We start from the raw sequence: 22,731 nt of genomic DNA on the forward strand, positions 1-22,731 counted from the left end.
GTTATATCGTGTTATAATGAATCCGTACGGAGAAGCCACTAAGGTGGTGGTTTTACCCCCCAAGTATTTCAGAAAGCGATAACTCTGGCTCATTCGTCGCCAACTGCAGGGCACGGAGGAACCAAAGTTACGTTATCTCGGTGTAGAAAGTTCGCTTTCTGGCCTGGAATGAAACAGGATGTAGAAGAGTATAAGGAAGTGCGTCACGTGTAGTCGTTTCAAGCGAGTTGGGAACTTCCACCCTGCTCCTTTGCGGCATTATCCGGACGTCACCGCTCCTTTTGAGAGAATACATGGACCTTGTGGGTCCCATGGGTGTATCGGACAATGGGTTTCGATACGTAATGACCATAATTGATGTTTTTACAAGGTATTTGATTACAGTACCCTTACGGAGTAAGGAAGCCCGCGAAGTAGCAAGGGCGTTGTACGTGAATGTGGTTTGTGTACACGGTGTTCCTCAGACAGTTGTTACAGATCAAGGTTCAGAGTTTGTTAATTCCGTGATGCAGGAGATAACTTCTGAACTCCTCATGCGACACGCGAAAATAACGGCTTACCATCCAAGTGCAAATGGAATAGTAGAGCGCGCAAATTATACCATTGTTAACATTTTGAGGACAATGGTTCTAGGAAATGTCCATTTGGGATATAATGTTACCTGCAGCCACCCTGGCATATAATACTGCGTATCATAGCACCATAAAGGAGTCCCTTTATCTCATGTACTTACGGGATCCTCGTATGCCCTACACTATGTTAGAAAAAACTCAGCAACCCTGGTATGATATTGACTCCTATAAGGAAGAAATGGCTGCAGTTGCAAAGAAAGTTTATGATAGATGCCAGGTTTACATTGAAGAAGGTAGAGAAGAAATGGAAAAGTACTACATACCTACGAAACTCAAAACTATCAGCGTTGGCGACAGTGTTCCTCAAACATACACCAAAAATAAAATAAAATAAAAAGTTTCAATCTATTTTTGATGGACCCTACAGGGTAATAGAGAAGATCAGTGATGTAGTGGTAAAAATTAGGAACCTAAGGACTAGTAAGGTTTCAACGGTCCACACAGAGGAAAGGTCCTTCATGAAGACTGCATCGACGTGCAACAATGTCCAACGATTAGGCGAACATACCCTTTAAATTCAGAGACAGACACTGATCTATTTTTTGCATTGCTCAACCCTGAAATCGATGAAAAAATTCTACCAAAGAATTGATAACTCGTAACGGAGAATTGACTACTACTTATGAAGCTGAAACTAATGTTCGTTCTCCAGCAGCCCAAACAGCTGATGCACAGGCTACAATGCCCAATACGACCACCTCCCAGGTTACTCCCAAATTTTCAGAGCCACCCCAGCATAGGTATAACCTTCGCTCTTCCTCAACGGTACAGGACTTGCCTAATGTTATGTCAAAGCCAATAGAATATGGGAAAGAATAGTGGCTCACGAAAAAAGATACGCTATTTAACCGCTAATATAACGTAATTATCCGCAGATTTGTTTGGCTTCATCGGTGCACTGCTCGATCCCAACACAAGAATCACCGATACGTGCTGGCTTGAGTTTCACACCGACATACCGTCTAGTCCTCACAGGCAGAGACTATGTAGTACCTTTTATCCTCACAGAAGAAGATGTTTTAGCTCCATTATATAAGGCACGGAATTTGACTGCTTCTTTAGCTTGGAATGTTGTTCAAATATCACCTGAGTATCCAATTATAAAATCATTAAAGCACACACTTTTTAATTTTGAAAATGAATTCAGTTCATTATTATTTAATCTTAAAAGATTCCTCCGCTATGTAATGACTACTGATCCGAACAAACTACATGTTTCAATGAATTATAGACCGAAGCGGGGAATGATTAATTTTCTAGGATCCTTGTCTAATATCTTATTTGGTACCGCGACCCAGGCTCAAGTTGATGCTATTCATGGAAAAATTGGAGAACTAGAGTCAATGACTGAACAAGAACGTATCATGTTGAACGTTCATTCGACTGCATTAAATGTCACGTTACGAAATATGCATACCATGCAGTCTGCTCTGAATAGACTATCTTCTGCTGTAAACATATCGAACCAGGTTGTCCGTCACATGTCTATGCAGACCTTGGCATTAGAGAGTGAGGAAAAACTCCGAGCATTGCTAGATTTAGAGTTAGCATTAGGACACCTAAGTACGGGTATTTTAGATTTAAAGTTGGGTCTGCAGGCTCTCCTGCAAACATATATAACTCCAACCATTATGTCAGACGAACAACTGTTAAGTACATTAAAGGAAGCCTCAGTTCGGCCTCCAGGTCTTTTATTCCCTGCAGTTCCTGATTTTTTAGCTTTATATAGGGATATGATAACTGTGTTCTCCAGGACAACGGCTTTGCACGATTCTCGTAATTTCTATTTCACCAAACCTTTGCGAGGAGATCCGCCTGACACCTTTGATGTCTTTCGAATCGACTCCCTTCCATTTTCTGTACAGAATAACACTTACTTTCTTATGTATAGTGTTAAATCAAAATATATTGCTTTCAGTGAGAATAGGAAAATATATTTTCTACTTTCTGGTATAGAACACAGTAACAAAAATCACCATATGTTAGTTTGTCCTCCCAAAGGCCCCGTGTATGAGGCAAGTCACGCAGCCTCTTGTGAATCGGCTGCCTTCTTGAATCATAAGTCAGTGATCAACCTCTGCCACAAAATAGTCTTACAAACATTTCCCCCGATGTTTATAAAAGGTCCTGGATACTGGACCTATTCACTTGCCTCCCCCATCACTCTGACACTCACATGCCCTACCAATCCTGTAAACAAACATACTGTCAGCCTCAAAGGTAGTGGGATATTGACGCTTCGGCAAGGTTGCAGCGCCCACAGCCCATCCCTGACACTTCCTGGACAAGAGGCGGTTGTGGAGGGGCCCCCCATCAAGGTCTCTCGCCCCTCTCCCTCTCCACCTCCCTCCTCTCCCAAAAGTTCTTACAGGCCATCTTAACTGGTCCGTTTTGCCTGACCTTCCATCTCTTCGCAGTGCTGAGTCCATCCCCCTACAGGAGCTAACAGCTGACTTGCAGCCCCTACATCCTGTGGTCAAGCCGAATCAGCCCTTTCAACACGAAATCCATTGGTGGATTGTCTTCGCCATTGTCGTGATCCTGGTTCTTCTGCTGGTAACGTCTGCCGTGGGGTATTCCTATGTCCTACGCTACGCACGACGCCGCCTAATTCCAGACTCAAACCAACTGCAGACATTGCAAGGCGTATCTTCTCCACCAACACCTGTGAGATCTCAGGGGCGAGATCTTCCGGAAGGGGAAGTATGTCAGGACCCAGAAAACGAGGAAACAGAGGAGTGAGATATACAACTGTGTAAACACCTGACAGGACAAACACTAACAAAAAGGGTGACATATATGTAAGTGTAAACATCTCAAGTACAAAAGAGGGGAAACAACGAGGGTAAAGGAAAACAGATACCCAGAGAGGAAAGTAAGATATACAACTGTGTAAACACCTGACAGGACAAACACTAACAAAAAGGGTGACATATATATAAGTGTAAACATCTCAAGTACAAAAGAGGGGAAACAACGAGGGTAAAGGAAAACAGATACCCAGAGAGGAAAGGCAGGTATACAACTGTGTAGACATCTGACAGGACAAACACTAACAAAAAAAGTGACATATATAACAGTGTAAGCATCTCAAGTACCAAAGAGAGGAAACAACGAGGGTAAAGGAAAACAGATACCCAGACTCAGATACAGAAAGCAGATGCCCAGTGGGCGTGGTCAGAAAGTGTGAACAACCATTGAAAAAGACTCTGACCTGTGACGTCAGTCGTGGCGACATGTTATGAGCCAATAATTTAACAGAAAAATCACTGTGGGAGTGTCTTAAGACTGACTCACGAATAGCAGGAGAAGTAAAACAATACAACATAATGAGCGAGCAGATGGGTGTGACAGGAAGTATTGGCCATTGGTTATGTAGAAAATTAAGGGCGTGTCAAGGATGTAAGTCCGCCTAAAGCAAAGAAAAATGTGGCCTAGAAATCAGTGATATAGGTAGATCGAGCTTGGTTCTCGCCTCAAGCAGACCTGCTACTCACTCAGCCGAGAATGGCTGTTGTGATCTTAATCGTGAGTAGAAATTCGAGAATCTAAGGGAAACCGACTGTATTGTCCTGGAGATTATATTGTGAGGAAATGTGTAGTAGGATTGTGAGTGGTACAGGATAGTGATTATTTGTTTGCGATGTTAAGCAGAAATGGAAACCACAGCGTGTGGTATAATTGGGTGTTTCCATGAATTGTAGTAGATTATACTATAGGAATATGTTATTAGAATTTTGTGAAGAGAGTACATAATGATTGTGATGTAAGCAGAGATACAAACCACTGCTTGTGGAACGACGAGTGTTATTATTATTGGCAACAACTGAGCACATATTGTAGTATTATGTTTAAGACATGTCGTTTGTCATATGTTGTATCCATTGCTGAATATGCCAGTGTTATGATCGTCTGAGCATAGAATATTGCGTAAGGCAATTATTTTCATTTAATCTTAAATAAATGTAAATTATATTTTCCCTTGTCTATCCCCGAACACTAGTCTCCAATAACAACTTAAGCCGGATCACGCTACCAAGGATACGAGACGGTGAGATCATTTATTGAGTAATTAATGAGTGATAAAAGAGTTGATTTAATACAAGAAAAGAAGGGTCTAAAATCTCTACGTCCATAACAAACATTACGCGTCAGTTTCGTTATGGTGAACAATTTTATTTTGGCGTCTGAATCAACACGTTCTATACAGGGCAATCGTCATCAATAATTCCCCGCCTATAAGTAATGCACAGGTTCGAGTTTTCATCATTTTTGGCCGATAGCTCCGTCAAGCCGCCACCTGCCCGGCCGTCCTCACTCCTCCGTGCCTCTCCTGTCATCGTCCACCACAGGGCCGCACATAAAACACTGAGTCTCATACAGTATAGGACAAAAATTGAAATGCCGGGGATGGTTGCCACAAATACCACTTTTCCATAAGCCATACGCCATGCGCAACGCCTGAATTTTTGAAGCCCGGCGTTACAATATTACAAAACACAGAAATATGGAGGAAATATGTAGTTTGAGACCACAGAACGGTCAACAAAACAACAATAATAAGTACTTTTCTGTCCCTCTTCTGAGGTAGGTCCATATTCTCAAACATTTCGGGGCTCACACACCCACATTCGATAAAGCTTTCGCAGAGGTTAAGTTAGTATTGCCAAGGGTAGTGTTATGATCCTAGTGATAGTTTGGCAAGGCTTCTGCACCATGAACGTGAAAAAACTCATGAGAACCCGACTAACCTCCATTATGGCCTTTGCAAATACTCAATATTTCTTTCGTAGGGGTTGTAGGTATTTCCAAGGGTAGTTAATATGAGCCTAGTAATAGTCTGGCAAGGCTTCCGGACCATGAACGTGAAGACACTCATGAGAACCCGACTAACCTCCTTTTGTGGCCTTTGGAAACAGCCAAGAGCGTTTGTGTACGTGGGCCTTTGTATAGATTGTAAGTACTTCCAAGGGTAGTGTTATGGGCCTACAGAGATAGTTTGACAAGGCTTCTGCATCATTGACGTGAAAAGTCACTCATGAGAACCCTCTGAAATAGATATTGTGAGAGCCGAAGGCGCCTGAGAATACAACGCTTTAAATCCATGACATGCTCCGTTAGGCTGGCAGCAACAGGTCAGGAATAGTGGCGGATGATCGCGGCAGAGGAGGAAGCGAGAGGAGGCAGAAACAGAGGGAGAACGAGACCCCATCACCACCACAGCCGCCGCAGCCGCATCCCAACTGGAGGCAATGTTATGGGGCCATTCATATATGGAGGCTTGGCGGTCCTGGGCGTGGAGCGGCGAGACAGAAGGAAGAGGCGCCATCAATAGAGGGAGGGTAGAGGCGCCATTACGGGTGAGAGAGAGAGAGAGATGTAGATAGATGGAGATATATAGAAAGAAAAATAAGTAAACAGATAAACAGAGACATCATGATGAGAGAGAGAGAGAGAGAGAGAGAGAGAGAGAGAGAGAGAGAGAGAGAGAGAGAGAGAGAGAGAGAGAGAGAGAGGCTACTGACCGACGGAGCAAAATATCCAACAAAAACATGAAAAAAACAAAACACAAATATCGCCTCATGACATCAACCGCGCCAGTAGGAAACATTACAAGCTGAATTTTAAGCGTCCGATCCGGGGTTTAAATAAGCATTTCAAGGCCCCCACTGAAGGTCAAGGTCGCGGGGCCGGAAGATATTAATAAAAAATGTCTCCATGAGAAACAAGCTATGATGTGTTTCAAGAGGAGCAGTTTCCGTCTCGTGAGGAGCAGTAATTTTAATGTAGAAAGCGGCGATTCTTACATTCTTATCAAACGTTTGTGGCTCTTGTTACGAACGTTTTTCAAGGCCAGAAAGGAGCCACGTTGGGTTGTCATGAGTGTTTTCCCCGTCCACAGCGCGGACGCCTTACAAAACTACCGCCAGGCTCAGGAAACCACCAATGGAAACCCCGACAACCTCCGCGAGAGCCTTTTGATATGTGGAGTAAACCTAAAGAGTCTGATAATATAGATCTTAACCTTTTTACTGGCGTGCCCCTGCTAGGAATGGGTCTTTCCCCCCACGCTCCTTTTGCATATATTTTTTTTTACAACAAAGGAGACAGCTCAAGGGCACACAAAAAGGAAACAATAATAAAAAAGCCCGCTACTCTCTGGTCCTACAAAAAAGAATCAAAAGAGGTGGCCGAAAGAGAGGTCAATTTCGGGAGGAGAGGTGTCCTGATACCCTCCTCTTGAAAGAGTTCAAGTCGTAGGTAGGATAACATTCCCTCTCAGATTTCATAAACAATGGTAAGGCTAAGAGGACTAGTTTCAAGTTAGCAAAGCCGATATTTTGCATTTAGCACAAAACTCTCGACATCACCCCACACTACTGTTAATATAAAAACATAATCATATTATATAATTAGAGAAATTCCGACAAATCTCCGGGGCTCGCGCTCCCCCTGCAAATTACAATCTCATCTCCAGGTTAAGTATCACTAGTATAGGCTGTAGAGGGACGCAAGAAGGTCCGTATTTTCAGACGCTTCCGCCTCTCACATCAACCATTTCCAAAATCCAAAAGGGAGATCTATCGAGTTCTAACGGGTATTTTTTTAAGGTTCATGGTACAGAGGAAGGGTCAAAGTATCACCAGTAATAAAGTCACCCTTTGAAATACCCATGACTCCTACGAAAGGCTTGCCAAATATGTAAGCTTGGGCGCCGAAATGTTTAAGAATATAAAAGTAAAAATTCCCTAAACACATTATTACTACCCTATTACACCCCACCTAGGGCTATTCCAGAGGGTCCAATCTACCACCCTGTCCAGTCAAACCTTGGCTGTAGAGGGTGTTGAACCAATTCGTTTTTTGGGGGTCTTATGGGAATTAGCTCCTGGACTACTAAGTGATTCAGGGAAAAGTGTTACTTTTTTTTTTTTACAACAAGGGAGGCAGCTAAAATAATAAAAGAAAGAAAGCAACAAAGGGGCCCACTAGACCCTGTTCTAACCAAAGAAAACAGAAGGAGAGGCCAGAGGAGAGGTCAGTTACTACCATCACGTGACTCTCAATACAACACACCTTACACACTTGCATTTTTGCGTCTTCTCAATACAAGGCTTCGGTGACGTCAGGCGTGTGTCCCGCCACTAAAGCACCGAGGACTTACTCAGCACTGATGCACGGACACTTTTCTTCCTCGCCAAGTGATTCAGAGATGATTTTTTTTTTTTTTTTTACATGTGGCCTACAGCGCCGGTAGACTATTACATAGGGGCCTGATAGTCGGCCCGACCCCGTCATGGCGCGGGCAATTGTTTACAGTGGCGCCATTATTATTGGCTCATGCTGCCCTCCCGGATTTCACCTTGATTTCACTTGCACAGCTTCTTCTAGAGTTCGGGTTGATGGGTGGTCTTCAGGACAGCGTGTGGGTAGTCTTAGGCCACTCGGAGGTGAATAAAAAATCCCAGGTGGTTTGCGGCGGATTCAAACCCGCATCACTGACGTAACGTTGAATGCGGGGCTCAGCAGACTTTTGTGGTGTTTGCTATGAATCGAGGCAGCATTTAACCCTTTTGTGTTCGGCTCTGATGCCTTTTATTAACCCCGTAAATGCGTCCATTGTGAGCGTCATATCCGTGCACTCAATACCCTGACAAATGCTTGCTGTCCATGACTGCAACGCTCACATTCGTGCATCAGGTTCAATAATGGCGCCGCTGCGTTACCACAACACGACTGTGAATTAAAAATGGACCGAGCATTGACGAGTAAGTTGTCAACGTCGGGTTTTACAAAGGCCAGATTCTGCTTGACCTTTTGTCGTTTAAAAGTAGTAACTCTCGTTTTTAGCTGCAGGGAGCATAGATAAACATATGATGAGAGAGAGAGAGAGAGAGAGAGAGAGAGAGAGAGAGAGAGAGAGAGAGAGAGAGAGAGAGAGAGAGAGAGAGAGAGAGAGAGAGAGAGAGAGAGAGAGAGAGAGAGAGAGAGAGAGAGAGAATTTTTATGAACAGAATTCCATATGCATGTTACGGTCAATAAACATCTATATCTTTTCATCTGTGTGTGTGTGTGTGTGTGTGTGTGTGTGTGTGTGTGTGTGTGTGTGTGTGTGTGTGTGTGTGTGTGTGTGTGTGTGTATCGCAGGACTCTCCACACTCCTCCCAACATTCACTAACCTTTACTCTGACAAACTATCGCCTTTACATTTCTTTGAACGTATTTCTATTTTCACTTGTATTTAGTTGACGCAGAAGTTGTTTATAAGTTCCAGACTGCTCCGGCTTCTCTGCACACGGCTTCCCAACCTTTACTAACCCTTCGCTCTGACAAAGTAACGTTAATGCATGGCTATAGTTACACGTATGTACTTTACCTTGGAGCTGTGTTTTCTGTAAGTTTCACACTGCTCAGGCTTCTCTTAACACTCCTCCCTAACATTCACTGACCCTTCACCATGAGAAACTAACGTCTTTCCTCATTAATTAATTCATAGGTATTGTTACGTGTATTTGCTTTACCTTGGAGCTGTGTTTTCTATAAGATTCAGACAACTCAGGCTTCCCTTAACACTCCTCCCTAACATTCGCTAACCCTTCACCATGAGAAACTAACGTCTTTCCTCGTTAATTAATTCATAGGTATTGTTACGTGTATTTACTTTACCTTGGAGTTGTGTTCTCTGTCAGTTTCAGACAGCTCAGGGTTCTCTCTACACTCCTTCCAGACATTCAACAACCGTCCACCCTGACAAGCCAACGTCCTTCCCTAACATTAGCTGCCAAGACCGAACACCAGCATCGTCCAGCCCCGTAACATCCTCGGTCCCCTCAGCCCCTGCATCATCCGTCACCCGCCGCTCTTCTTCCAGCCAGTCCTTCGTTATTTTTCCCCGGGCGCGGCAGGAGGGACAGCATTCACCACTATGTTAGAGCGACTCGCAGGCTGTTTGGGCACCGCTTCAATAAACAACAGTAGGGGGAGAGAGAGAGAGGGAGAGAGGGAGGAAGCACAAGAAAGAAAAAATGGTTGTGAAATTGAGAACTGGGTGAAAAAAAATTAGAAGGGAGGGGAGGAGGGAATTACACGCACACACACACACACACACACACTAAACCCCTCCCTCACCCCCACCCACGCCAACACACACACACGGTACTCAGAAGGGCTGTTGGGGGCTCACGTGTTCCCTGTCACATTGCTTCATATCATCACTGCCTCACCCTCGCCTCGCCTCGCCTCGCCTCTCGTGACTCGCGGCAGTAAACAAGCCACACTTCCCGGCACCCACGCAACGCCGCTGGGTCGGTATTCTCAGACGCTTCCTTCCGCCTCTCACATCAACTATTTCCGAAAGCTGAAAAGGGGATCAGTTGGGTTCTAATGAGCGTTTTTTTAGGTTCATGGTACAGAAGAAGGGTCACACTTCCACCAGAGGCATTATACTATCCATGGAAATACTCAAAACTTCTATACACGTCAGCCTTGTCAAATGTATGTGCTTGGGAGCCGAAATGTTAAAGAATATGGTTCCTGGACTGCTGAAGGGTTGTAATGAGTGTTTTGTTAGGTTCATGGCACAGAAGAAGGGTCACACTACCACCAGGATCATAAAACTATCCCTGGAAATGCTCAAAACTCCCATGAAGGCTTTGTCGAATGTGTGTGCTTGGGCGACGAAATGTTTAAGAATATGGCTCCTAGACTGCTGCAGGGTTGTAATGAGTGTTTTGTTAGGTTCACGGTACAGAGAAAGGGTAAAATTAAAAACCGAGTCATAAAACTACCCCTGGAAATACTCAAAACTCCCATGAAAGCCTTGTCAAATGTGTGTGCTTGGGCGCCGAAATATTAAAGAATATGGCTCCTAGACTACTGCAGGGTTGTAATGAGTGTCTTTTTAGGTTAATGGTAAAGAAGAAGGGTCAAACTAAAACCGGGGTCATAAAACTATCCCTGAAAATGCATAAAACTCCCATGAAAGCCTTGTCAAATGTGTGTGCTCGGGCGACGAAATGCTTATGAATATGGTGAATCTTACGACACAAAATAAGAAGAAAAAAAAGAAAGAAAAACCCCCCACCTGAGTTCCATAATGCTGCATCCCGCTGCGTGTAGTTGCTCATTCATAACAGCGGGCAGACTGATTGATTCCCCGCCCAGTGTTACCTGCAGCCGCTCGCCCTCTTCGTGAATCGCGCCGAGGCCTGAATGGTACAATGTTTTCCCTAGTCGCTTTGTGCTGTTGCCTTTACCTTGTTCGTAGCCACCTCTATGTATCTGTCTATCTATTATCTATGTATCTATCTATAAATCTGTCCATTCGTCTGTCTGTCTATCTGTATCGCTCTAAGTATCTATGTATATATCTATGTATTTATTTATCCACCTACCTATCTGAATGTATGTCTATCAGTCTATTTATCTGTCTGTCTGTCTGTCTGTCTCAATCTATCCACCTATCTATCTATCTATCTATCTATCTATCTATCTGTCTATCTATCTAGTTATCAATGAATATAAACAAAACAAAGAACAACATCGCCCTCAATAATATTATACAACCGAATTAGCTATCTATCTACCTATTCACACACCTATCTATCATTGAACTATCTAACTCTATCTATCAATATTAACTAAAGATAAGCGGTAATAATTTAATAAAACAAAGAACATCCTCCTCCTCAACAAAATGGTATAACCTGTTGAGTAGTTGAGTGAATGTGGACCCAAATTAACCATCTATCTCTCTATCTATTTATCTGTCGACCTATCTCTGTATTATACGAACATACAAAATAGAATAAACAAAACAATGCCTAGTATCACCGCAATAGAATGATACAACTCTCATTTAACAGTTAACTAAAAAGGACCCAAATTTCCCATATATTTGTCTATCTTTCTGTCCATCTATCTATCTCTATATCTACGGTACACATAAAATAATAATAGGGAAAACAGTGATCCTCTTCCTCCTCAACAGAATGGTACAACCCGTTTAGGAGTTAACAGAATGTGGGCCGGAATTTCACTGGTACTCGCGCGGCGTTACGAGGAGCTGATCAGCGGCAGCCTCGCCACACGGCCCCCAACAAGGCTGAGTGTGCCGCCGCTGCCCCCGCCGTGGTCGCATTACGAATGTCTGGAGCGCTCAGTGACAAGGGAAAGGCTGCATAATCCTATTTACGCCCCACAATGAAACGCTTTAGCGTCCACACCCCGCCAAACAGCTGTTGCGGTGCAGACATTCGCTGTAAGCCAAAGTGTCGTACATATGAGAGCGAGGCGGCGGCACGAGGCTCCGGGGCGCTTTAACCGAGCATGCATTACGCCGCACATCATTAGCCGGCGAGGGGCGGCGGCGGCGGCGAGGCTGGCCAGGAGTACGAAGGGACGGCGGCGGAGGGCCATCACGCCGCCGATACGAGCCACGTCGCCACTGTGGAAGAATGAGGGAGATTGCAACAGATACGGACGTACACACACACACACACACACACACACACACACACACACACACACACACACACACACACACACACACACACACACACACACACACACCGAGCTTATTTCAATTACCAGTTAGCACTATTATCTTTCTCTATGCTTTCTTTTTTTATTTCATCTCGTCTGTCCTTCTCTTTCCTTCCTATCTTTCCCTAAACGCTTATTCTCTATCTAGTTTCCTTATCCAAGCGCTACTTTCTGTTGTCACCTTATCACCTTTATCTACGTTTCCCTTCCTATTTTCATAGTGTCTCTCCTTTCCTTAACTTAAAACCATTACTCTCTGTCTAGTTACAATATACCACTTACTCAAAAGGTCGGGGCCGGGGCCGTGGACATTTCAAAACAGAGCATGTAACGTAATTTTCACACCAGACACTCGCACAACCTGCACTCCGGCATAATGGATACGTGAGCATGTTTTAAAGTCCAATATCCTGCCCGGCTCCGTTACCATTACCTGCTCCTCTTCATCACCTGGCCGAGTTAATGCCTGGCCGCGTGTACAGAGGCGGCGCTCAGCCGTGGCGAGAGGGAACAAGTACCGTATTGCAAGGAGAGCACGTGCGAGCTACAGAGATTCACGACCCTCCTGCTGGTAAGACTTTTTATTTAGATCAGGGGCCGTATTCTCAGACAGATCGACACCCTAGCACACATGTTTGACAATTAAGGCTTTCGTAGGGGGTTTGGGCATTTCCAGAGGTACTTTTATGACCCTTGTGGTAGTTTGACCCTTCTCCTGTACTCTGAACCTAAGAAAAGGCTCATGAGAACCCGATTAATCTCCTTTTCGGCCTTTGGAAATAGTCGATATGAGAGGCAGGAGCGTTTGAGAATACCGACCCAGAGGAAGCAGACAGGAGCAAAATAAAGACATAAGAGGAAAGCGTCAAGGGCAAAATAAAGACACAAGAGGAAAGCGTCAAGGGCAAAATAAAGACACAAGAGGAAAGCGTCGAGGGCAAAATAAAGACACAAGAGGAAAGCGTCAAGGGCAAAATAAAGACACAAGAGGAAAGCGTCAAGGGCAAAATAAAGACACCAGAGGAAAGCGTCAAGGGCAAAATAAAGACACCAGAAGAAAGCGTCAAGGGCAAAATAAAGACAACAAAGAAAAAAAAGCCTCCAAAACTACTGCTAAGCAAAGAAAAAATGGTAAGGCCATACTCTTAAAACACTTCGGCGCCCAGGCACATACATTTGGCAAGGCTTTCGAGGGTGTTGTGGGCATTGACAGGGGTAGCTTTGTGAGCCTGGTGGTAGTTTGACAAAGCCTCTGTACCATGAACGTATAAAGCTCTCATGCGAACGCGTGTGACCTCTTTTACGACCTTTAGAAATGACTGATGTGAGAGCCGAAAACGTCTAAGAGAAAATGAGAAGTTTGAGAGGTGTCTTGATACCCCGCTAATAAAAGAGTTCAAGTCATAGGAAGGCGGAAATATAAACGAGGGAAGAATGGCTGGTGAGGCCCGCAGACAACCTTCTAATTGAAAGGTTCCTGTAGGCTATAGACGTGAAACTGACTGATACAGAGCACGGTTTATACTGGTCCAATTCTCCCGCTTAAGAATCTATAACATCAACATCTTAAGCGGCTATTACACTGGGCAAATTTTCCGTGGATCTTCAGTCAAACCACGATTTCCGCTGGCGTGGTTCTCATATTTCCGTGGTTTTCTGACGTGTCCGCGATCTTCCAAAGCTACGGTAGAGTTTCTTGAATGACGGAGGTATTACTCACCATCATCAGCAGCAGCAATAACAAGAAACAAATGAGAACCACGCTAGCGGAAATCGTGGTTTGACTTAAGATCCACGGAAAATTTGCCCAGTGTAATAGCTCCTTAACTCTACATCGTATTCGCCAACGCAAAACTTTAACATTTATATCTTATTTGCTATCGTGTTCGCCAACGTAAATCCATAACATCCACATCCTATTCTGTAGCCCGATCTCAAAAAAGCTTTAACTGACCCAATTCACCCACATAAAAATTTGACATCTCAACTTCTTTTTCTGTATTTTTAGACGCATAACACTGACATCTTCTACATCTTATTCGTCAACGGAGTGGAGGGAGGGAGGGAGTTGGGGGAGGGAGGGAGGGAGTTGGGGGAGGGTGGGAGGGAGTTCGCACACACAGGTCAGCGGCACATCGCTGGAACGTCGACTTTTCCAACCCACGGGAGCGATTCGGCGAAAGTTAACCGCGTCAGTGTAGGGACGCGAAGGCACACACACACACACACACACACACACACACACACACACACACAAAGATATTGATAGATACTTAGATAGGCAGAGAGAGAGAGAGAGAGAGAGAGAGAGAGAGAGAGAGAGAGAGAGAGAGAGAGAGAGAGAGAGAGAGAGAGAGAGAGAGAGAGAGAGAGAGAGAGAGAGAGAGAGAGAGAGAGAGAGAGAGAGAGAGAGAGAGAGAGAGAGAAACTGAAGAAGGAGGAGGAGGAGGAGGAGGAGGAGGAGGAGGAACTTTAGAACCTGAAGAGGTACCAATTGCTGCTTATTTTTTGTCTTGTTTATATTTTTCAGGAGGAGGAGGAGGAAACATGGAAACATGGACGAGCAGGCAGTAGAAAGCCTATTGGCTCATTACTAGGCTGCCTGCTTTCAGTGATTTAATCAATCCGTCAGCCACAGGAGTGGAAGGATTAACACGATGCTCCTGGGTCGGTATTCTCAGACGCTTCCACTTCTCACGTCAACTATTTCCAAAGGCCAAAAAGGAGATCATTCGGATTCTCATGACTGTTTCCTCAGGTTCAAAATACAGAAGAAGGGTCAAACTACTGCCAGGCTCATTAAACAACCTCTGTAAATGCCCCAAAGCCGTCACGAAAGCCCTATGAAATGTGTGTGTGTGTGATACCCGAAATGTTTGAGAATATGGTCCCTGGTTCCTCGCGCTGATGGCAAACCTCACAGATGGATCCTTTCAATTTTCTGTATCTTGGAAACGGAGAGTTTGAGTTTATCCCTCGAGGCGCCACTACCAGCAAACTTAATAAACACAATATAGCCTCCGATGGGGATGGTTCACTCAGGTCGGTGTTCTCAGACGCTTCCATTCCTCACGTCAGCTATTTCCAAAGGCCGAAAAGGGGATTAATCGGGTTTTTACGAGTGTTTTTTCACGATCATGGTGCAGAAGAAGGGTCAAACTACCACCAGGGTCAAGTACCCCTCGAAATGCCACACACACCTACGAAAGCCTTGTCAAATGTGAGTGCCTGGGGACCGAATTGTTTAAGAATATGACCCTCACCCTCATTTTTCTGTCCTTGCTTGTGTGGGGTGGCGCCTCCTCCTCCTCTTTCTCCTCCTCCTCCTCCTCCTCCTCCTCCTCTTCCTCTTCCTCTTCCCCTTCCTCTTCCTCTTCCTTTTCCTCTTCCTCTTCCTCCTCCTCCTCTTCTTCCTCTTCCTCCTCTTCCTCGCAAGACCGTGGAAGTTGCGAGGAGGATGGAGGAGGGCAGCAGTATTTTGGCAGATTTCAAGGGATCGCTGGGGGAGGCTGTGCGGCTCTGAAGTTTATAGATAAAACTCCTGAGCTCGAGACAGTGATGAGTGGCGTGAAGGGCGGCGGCGGGGAGGGAGGTATATTCCTGAACTGTAGTAGTGTTGAAAGTCCGGTCCGGCGTAGGTCAGATTATAGTTTGGTTAGGTTAAGTTTGATTGGGTTAGGTCAGGCTAGCTTACCTTTGGTTAGGTTAGATTGGGTTAGGTCAGCTCACGCTAGTCTACGATAGGTTTGATTGGGTTTAGGTTAGGTTAGGTTAGTTAGATTAGGTTACGATAAGTTGGGTTAGGTCAGCTTCGGTTAGGTCAAGTTAGGTTTGGTTGTAGTTAGGTTAGTTAAGGTTAGGATAAACTGGGTGAGTTGAGGTTAGGGTAGATTGGGTTAGATCAGGTTAGGATAGTCTGCATTAGGTTTGATTGGGGTTAGGTCAGGTTAGGTTAGGTTAGGTTACGACAGGTTGGGTTAGGTCAGGTTCGGTTAGGTCAAGTTAGATTTGGTTGTAGTTAGGTTAGTTAAGGTTAGGATAAACTGGGTGAGTTGAGGTTAGGGTAGATTGGGTTAGGTTAGGTTAGGTTAGAATAAGTTAGGACAAGTTAGGTTAATTAGTTAAGGTTAGGTTAGGTTTGCTGAGGTCAGGTTAGCTGGCTCAGGGTAGGGTTGGGCTAGGTCAGGTTAGGTTAAATTAGGGTAGGACAGGACTTTTTTGCCGGGAAATACACTGAGAATAATTCAGAGAGCATCACATGGTTAGGTCAGATTAGAGTGGGCCAAGCTAGGTCATTGCCTGTACATACTGCCGAGAAATACATGATAATAGAATAAAATAAAATAGAATAAAATAGAATGGAATAATATAATAAAATAGAATAGAACAAAATAATATAATTAGAATAAGTAGAATAGAATTACGTTGTTAGTCACCCAAGGCTCAGGGGTTCGGGGCGGTGCCAATCTTGCATACCTTTCGGAAATATGCGGCAAGAGAGAGAGAGAGAGAGAGAGAGAGAGAGAGAGAGAGAGAGAGAGAGAGAGAGAGAGAGAGAGAGAGAGAGAGAGAGAGAGAGCCTGTGTGTGTGTGTGTGTGTGTGTGTGTGTGTGTGTGTGTGTGTGTGTGTGTGTGTGTGTGTGCTGCTGGGCTAATATATTGTTCCTAAGCGTCCATCCCGAGCAGTGCTGGATGCAAGGCTGGAGCTGTTGATGGAGTTCCAGTAAGTCGCGCATAAAGCAGTGTGTGTGTGTGTGTGTGTGTGTGTGTGTGTGTGTGTGTGTGTTGACTGGATGATAGAGTGGACCAGCGCTGGCTTATACTTGATTTATAGACAGAATGGGAAAGTTTGTGTTTTTAGTTGTGTGAAATAAAAGTTAAGAATATGTAGATGTAGATGAAGATGTAATAGAGTGGATTAGTGCAATTAACAGACGGAATGGGATTGTTTCTGAGTGGAGAGGTCCATGTGGATTAAAAGGTAAGAATATGCAGGTGTGAAGATGAAATAGTGGACGAGTTGTGCATTAGCAGAATTTGTGGACAGAATGGAATAGTGCAGAGTGAAAAAAAGGTAAGTATGCAAGCAAAGATAATAGACAGAAGAAGAAGGAGAAGGAGAAGAAGAAGAAGAAGAAGAAGAAGAAGAAGAAGGAGAAGAAGAAGAAGAAGAAGAAGAAGAAGAAGAAGAAGAAGAAGAAGAAGAAGGAGAAAAAGAAGAAGAAGAAGAAGAAGAAGAAGAAGAAGAAGAAGAAGAAGAAGAAGAAGAAGAAGAAGAAGATTAGTTACCGACGCGTCATTACTCTTTGCGGAAGGAAATGAAAGTGTTGTTTGACGTCTTACATTTTTGCTGGTCTTTATTTGTCTTTAATCTGACTTACTTTTTATTTTTTCCTTCATTTGTCTCTCCTGCTGCCTTTCACCTTTCTGCATTCCTTTCGTTCATCTATCTATCTATCTATCTATCTATCTATCTATCTATAACTAAACTATCTATTATTATTCGTCGGTGGTTAATAGTTTTCTAGACAGGTTCAACACATAAGTTCAATTTCAATAAACAAAAACTAAACTTAACTATAATAAAAAATAAAGTAACAAACTGCCACTCTCAAGGCAACACGCATGACTTTCAACACTAAAAGAACACAGTTGAATTCCACATGCGATCTTTTTATTTTATTTTATTTCCTTTGTGATCTTTTCCGAGGCTACAATCTAAATCCTTCTCCTAACTTATCATTCACACAAAATTTCGAGCATTGCCTCCGATTATTTCCCCGGCGGCGGCAGGTTTTCATTTAAAGTCATCGGGTCGGGCATTCAATTAGGCTATATTTTCCCTCCCGTGCCTTCGTTAACGCGCCTCCCAGCCCTGCCCCGTTGTTGTATTGCATCCCTCACGCTGCCGCCGCTTAAAATATTCCTCTAATCACTTCCTAATCAACCTGTGTCATTATTTTCCCCGCCGCCTCCTGTTCTTCGTTCCACTTGCTACACAAACTTAACAAAACTAAACATTCAGGTGAGTCTCTCCCGCTCTCTTAGGTCGGTATTGTAAGACACTTTCGCTCCTAACATCAGCTATTTCTTAAGGTCAAAGAGGGGGTCAGTCGAGTTCTAGTGAGTGTTTCTTCAGGTTCACGGTACAGAGGAAGTGTCAAACTACCACCAGGGTCATGAAACTACCTCTGGAAGTGCCCACAACTCCTACGAAAGCCTTGTCAAATTTTTCTGGCAACGAAATGTCTTGTAATAATACGACCCTAATTAATATCCTTCGGGAGCTGCTCAAATCACCTCTCCCATCAGCGACGAGCCCTTTACAATACTTGCTCAGGAAGTAAAGGTTTAACAATTTCGATTATTTAACTTGCTTGCCACTTTTATTTTCAATGACGTTTTTCCTGGTTTTATATATGCAACCATCACTGAGGTCGAATCATGGGTGTCCTTAGTAGTAGTAGCAGTAGTAGCAGTAGTAGTAGTAGTCGTAGCAGTAGCAGTAGTAGTAGTAGTAGTAGTAGTAGTAGTAGTAGTAGTAGTAGTAAGGTGAAGGAGGAGGAGGAGGAGGAGGAGGAGGAGAAGAGAAAGGAAAAGGAAATGAAGAAAAAGGATAGAAGAAAAGAATGTAAAAAAAGGAGAAAAAGAAGAAAAAGGATGAAAAAGAAAACAAATAAAAACAAGAATAACGACAACAACAACACTAGTGACTGCAAATGGAACAGCAAAACATGAGGTTCCCATCACAATTAAACCTTATTGTGTTGTGGACGCATCTTGGGGAGTTGCCTAAACAAAACTTGTGTAAATATTTGTGGGTACCAGTCAGGTGGGAGTGTCCTACAAATGTTTAGTAATACACAAATAAACATACTCATTAGTTACTCTCTCCAATAAACACCAAAGAATAATTATCGTACTTTTCTTCTTGGGGTGCAGGCAACACGTGGGAGGCGTCAGAGGAGGTACGTAGGAGGAGGAGGAGGAGGAGGAGGAGGAGGAGGAGGGAGAAGAATTAACCTGATCTCATCCTGTACCACCTCAAATAAATCCAAAACCCATGAAGTTCTTGGAGCATAACTAGTAACACCTTCCTTTCTTCTGGTGCAGGCAAGACATGGGTGGGGTCACAGGTGCTACGTAGGAGGCGGCGGACAGAGCAGAGGAAGGAAAGAATGCAGCGACGTGTGTGAGGCGCCGCTGTGATGACGCAATGTTGGGCGAGCCGAGGAGCGCCGGTGTTTGCAGGTGTTCACATACTTGACGGTGGGAGGACTGATGATGATGCTTTTGTTGTTGTTGTTGTTGCTGTTGTTGTTGTTGTTGTTGTGTGTGTGTGTGTGTGTGTGTGTGTGTGTGTGTGTGTGTGTGTGTGTGTGTGTGTGTGTGTGTGTTTCCGAAACACTTGAGGGACTTCTGAGACAGTGTTTACATACAAGCTTTCCTGGTCTGGACCGGCCTTTGAACACTGCCACTAATTAGGACTCTTGAGCAGCTTTCCCATGGCCCCGCTGCACTCGACCGTCCGCTCTAGCTCATCCCTATGCTGTCCAAATCCCTTATACAAGAGTTAACAAGCATCTTCACCCTTTCATCCTTTTCGCTGGTAAACTCAGGAACTCATAGCGGGCTTTTTTATTTATTTATTCTTGGCCTTGAGCTGCTTCCTTTACTGTAAAAAAACTACATGTCAGTAGATATCCTTGATGAGTCTGACACAGCCACGAACATGACGATAAGACGAACACACTTACACCCTCCCGAACACCACCACACCACCCACCACAACATCCAGTACCACAACACCATCACAGCGAAGACTACCAATGATCGACAAAGGTCAAGAATAGAAACAATGTCACACAAAAACAAAACAAACAACGCCTTTTTGCTCCTCTTGTTCCAGTTGTTGTTGTTGTTATTGTTGTTGTTGTTGTTGTTGTTGTTGTTGTTGTTGTTGTTGTTGTTGTTGTTGTTGTTGTCAATTACGTGTCAAATGTTCCCACGTCCTCTTCTCTCTCTCTCTCTTCCTGATCTTCCCAAATGAACTAGATAGGAATGTGTGTGTGTGTGTGTGTGTGTGTGTGTGTGTGTGTGTGTGTGTGTGTGTGTGTGTGTGTGTGTGTGTGTGTGTGTGTGTGTGTGTGTGTGTGTGTGTGTGTGTGTGTGTGTGTGTGTGTGTGTGTGTGTGTGTGTGTGTGTGTGTGTGTGTGTGTGTGTGTGTGTGAAGTCAAAAGAATGAAAGGAAGAAAAAACTAATTAAAGGAATGACTAAAAGAAGAAATGAAAAGGAAAGAAGAAATGCATTAGCAGGAGAAGGAAGGAATAGTTAAGGGGAAAAGAAGAGAAGTGTGTGTGTGTGTGTGTGTGTGTGTGTGTGTGTGTGTGTGTGTGTGTGTGTGTGTGTGTGTGTGTGTGTGTGTGTGATAAACACGGTCCCTCAAAGTACACTTACCTCAACATATTTACCTTTAAGTCCATATTTTAGACTCCCTGATATGCGTACAAATTGAGTCGCCGCGTACTAATAGGCAAACAGACACACAAATGAAAACACACAGTGCACGCTGTGCAACACAGATGAAGAAACTTTAGAACACTTCCTGCTACACTGTGAACCCTTCAGACACATCGGACAAAATTTCCCTTTTTTTACCAATGAAGAAAAGCTCTCAAAATTCCTAGTTTTAACAGACAGTCAAAATATCACAGAAAAAAAGCAAATCTTACTTCAGATGTGGAGAAGGAGAGCACAACAGTCACAAAACCTCCTGGAGCAGCCAAACCCATCTAAGGAAAAACTGCAGGAGGGGTGATACAGTTAGCAACACTCAAGAATCAGGCAACAACACGTCACCGCTACAAAGGTGTATCCCAGACTTCATCAAGGTTTGGGGCAAATCGCACCCATTCATTTTTTTTATTGGTATGTCCTTGCCTTATACGAGGACGCGCTTGTGTATAAAACTGAATGACCACCGAGACGAACATCGCGTGCTGGGTGCGGGTCCCCGCCTCCAAGAAGGTGACGGCCCTGCACCTGACGGCCGAGCAGGAGGCGCCCGGCCTCTGCTGCTTCCACAAGCAGCGCTGCTCGGCCATCTTCATGACCGTTGAGCTGCTCCCTGAGAGCTGTGTGTGCGTGACCGCGTTGACCAAAGAGTTTGCAGAGTGTCGCGTCGCCGTGAACCGCGCCCTCGTGGCGGGGCTGGACACGGATGAATCCTTCGTGAGGATGAAGGTGAAGAGAGGACGCCGGACCGTCCGGAAGAAGGCGTTAGATGCAAGGTTCCTCATCGAGTGTTTGCAGGAGGAACGGATCGTGGAGGGGAAAGTTAAACTTGCGTTTGATATTACGTCGTTTTCACCGCTGACCTTTTCCTTCCACATCAAAACCTTAGTCAGCGAGTGTTCCCTGACTGAGCGTCAGCCCGTGCATGTGATCCCAGTAACTGCCCGCACAGGGCTGCCCTCAGCAGAGTGTTCCCCACCAGAAAGTCAGCCGGAGACTGCCTGTACAGCGCTGCCCCCAGCAGAGTGTCCCGTAACAATGGAGTGCCAGCTCGTGCCTGCTGCTCCAGTAACTGCCTGTATAGAGCTACCATCAGCAGAATGTCCCGTAACAACGGAGTGCCAGCCCGTGCCTGCTGCTCCAGTAACTGCCTGTATAGAGCTACCATCAGCAGAATGTCCCGTAACAATGGAGTGCCAGCCCGTGCCTGCTGCTCCAGTAACTGCCTGTATAGAGCTACCATCAGCAGAGTGTCCCGTAACAATGGAGTGCCAGCCCGTGCCTGCTGCTCCAGTAACTGCCTGTATAGAGCTACCATCAGCAGAGTGTCCCGTAACAATGGAGTGCCAGCCCGTGCCTGCTGCTCCAGTAACTGCCTGTATAGAGCTGCCCTCAGCAGAGTGTCCCGTAACAACGGAGTGCCAGCCCGTGCCTGCTGCCCCAGTAACTGCCTGTAAAGAGCTGCCCTCAGCGGAGGAAGACTGCCGCGACGCACAAGAAACAGTCGAGGAACGAACGTGCGCGCCACCAACCCCGAACACCGACACGTCGGTCCTTAGGAACATCACGATCCCCCGAAGGTACAGGGACAGAATGAAGGGCCGAGGAGGTGTTGTGGGGCGCCTCCACGAAGACCATCCCGTCACCATTGAGTATAATGAACAATGCGGCGTAATGAAGCTTCGGGGCCTCGCCGATGACGTCAGACGATGCCAGGACGACATAGATGGCACGATAAAGACGTGGCAGAGGGAGAACAGTAAGAAACAAATGACGAAGAAGGCGGCAGCGAACGGTGCCAAGAGTGAAGGCAAAGAAACAACACCCCGACAAGACACTAAGCCTGTGCGTGCCCCCGACACCCGGCAAGACCAGGCCCGTAAGGAGACTAACGCCGCGACAACTGGCGCCAAGAACGAAGGCAAAGAGGTAACAACACCCCGACAAGACACTAAGCCTGTGCGTGCCCCCGACACCCGGCAAGACCAGGCACGTGAACAGCGTAAAGCGGGGACGAGGAGTGTGTGTGTCCCCGACACC

The 22,731-nt window shown here is 45.0% G+C and overlaps 1 protein-coding gene across 1 annotated transcript in view; it reads left to right on the plus strand.

The window, feature by feature from the left end:
- The window catches only part of LOC126989765 (uncharacterized), a 75,102-nt gene that overhangs the window by 50,808 nt on the left and 1,563 nt on the right, over positions 1–22,731 (plus strand). The gene's annotated exons all lie outside the window — the stretch shown is intronic.

This window comes from Eriocheir sinensis, unplaced genomic scaffold (genome assembly GCF_024679095.1).
Source record: "Eriocheir sinensis breed Jianghai 21 unplaced genomic scaffold, ASM2467909v1 Scaffold1293, whole genome shotgun sequence".
Taxonomy (NCBI): domain Eukaryota; kingdom Metazoa; phylum Arthropoda; class Malacostraca; order Decapoda; family Varunidae; genus Eriocheir; species Eriocheir sinensis.